The sequence below is a fragment of the Rousettus aegyptiacus genome, unplaced genomic scaffold (genome assembly GCF_014176215.1).
Source record: "Rousettus aegyptiacus isolate mRouAeg1 unplaced genomic scaffold, mRouAeg1.p scaffold_m13_p_13, whole genome shotgun sequence".
Taxonomy (NCBI): Eukaryota; Metazoa; Chordata; class Mammalia; order Chiroptera; family Pteropodidae; genus Rousettus; species Rousettus aegyptiacus.
Genome location: NW_023416288.1, coordinates 13,082,638 through 13,084,338, shown reverse-complemented (window position 1 = coordinate 13,084,338; position 1,701 = coordinate 13,082,638). Strand labels below are relative to the sequence as shown.

General features: G+C 36.3%; 1 pseudogene; it reads left to right on the top strand.

Annotated features, from left to right (window-relative positions):
* LOC118611152 lies at nucleotides 1-116 on the top strand (annotated as a pseudogene).
* The last annotated feature ends 1,585 nt before the right edge of the window (nucleotides 117-1,701 follow it).

Below are 1,701 nucleotides of genomic sequence, written 5' to 3'. Positions count from 1 at the left end.
GCCTTTGGCCATGCCACCCTGAAAGACCCCGATGTCTGATCTCAGAAGCTACGCAGTGTTGGGCCTGGTTAGTACTTGGATGGGAGACCACCTGGGAAGACCAGGTGCCATAGGCATAAATAATAATAAATAATAAAAGGGGAAAAAAAAGATCAAGATCATAATCTTAAAAATGATTCTAATTCAATGAAACCATTAATTTCTCCTATTGAGAATTCCAACTCTGATATTGCAGAGAAAACAAACCAAATAACTAATCAATGATTAAATTGTATTAACTTAGGGAGGTAGCATTCTCTATTTGATAACTTAGAGGCCCCTAAGAGAAAAACATTGTAGACGTCCATCACTAGTTTTCAAAAATCGATAATGTAAAAGTTCCCTTAGAGAGATCATTAACAAATATTTAGCGCCTACTGAATTTCTAATATTCTGCAAAGAACTATTAAGGATTTTTTAAAAGTATCATCTTCATCTTCACTACTTTTACATTAACATTTTGCCTTCAGCTTATATTGGAGGCCCTCTCAGGAAGCAACCACATGAAATTTGAAGTATGCTGTATGAATGTTAAGGATTAGTTCATTGCATCACTTACAATGTCTCCTATAATGTCCCACATTAAAACTTTCTTTTACAGTTAAGTTCAGGGAAAGTTTGGGAATGGTTCTTCTTTACTGATAATAAGGTTTAACGACTTATTGGATTTCCTTTTAAGCTACAGCTGCCGGGGAAATTTAGCGATATTTTAATCACACGAACAGTGTCTTTTGTCCTACCTTAATTTATTTATTTTGTTGTTGTTGTAGTCGAAATCAATTTCAAATCCTGTCTAATAAGAGGTAAGGGTGGGAAAGGAGGCAGAACCAAGAGGTAGAGAAAAGTGTATGCAATTAAAGAGTACAGAAACAAATGTACATGCAAAAATAACTGGAGAATATGATGTGTCTTTTAAAAATTGAGTGCTAGGGAGTGTTGTATAGTTCATAAATATATCAGACTGCTGCAGAACACGCACACACACAGTTTTAAAGCTGGAAATCAAATATAACCTCCCATTTTGAAAATAAGAGACAGAGGAACCAAGGGGTTAATTTCCCCCACTTCCAGGAGGGTCTAGAAGGCAAATTTCCTTACTCTTGGCTCTTTTGGCTGCACCACATTGCCTTCCAGATTTCTCTTGGCAAGAGAAAGCCATTGTAGGTTTATAAGCTAGAGAGTCTTTTAGAAAGTGTAGCAGAGTAGAGGATAAGTTGTGAAGGAAGAGATAGAACCAAGGAAGAGTCTTTAATTTTTAAGCAGGAATTCATTAATGAAGGAAAAGAAAAGAATTTGCTGCTTAGGAAGCTCTCTGAGTACCCTGCTGAAGTTATTGCTATAGTTCCTGCATCGTAAATGGCAAGGTCAAAATACGGAAGTCCCTATTTATCAGGACTGCGATCTTTCTAGGAATGTTATGAATGTTTCATTTAAGTTACATTTGTGTCCTTTGGGCTGTCTCACCTGACCTGGTTTTGATTGCTTGATTACTTCATATTCAGAAGTCAGGCAAATTAGATATGAATAATATGGTTTTATACAAAGGTAAAGTAAGGGTATTCTTGGGAGCAACCTCAGCCTCAACCTCTAATACATTTAGTAGACGATTCTCTTCAGCAGCAATGTTTCCAATGTATGGAATATGCAATTCTATATCCTCAC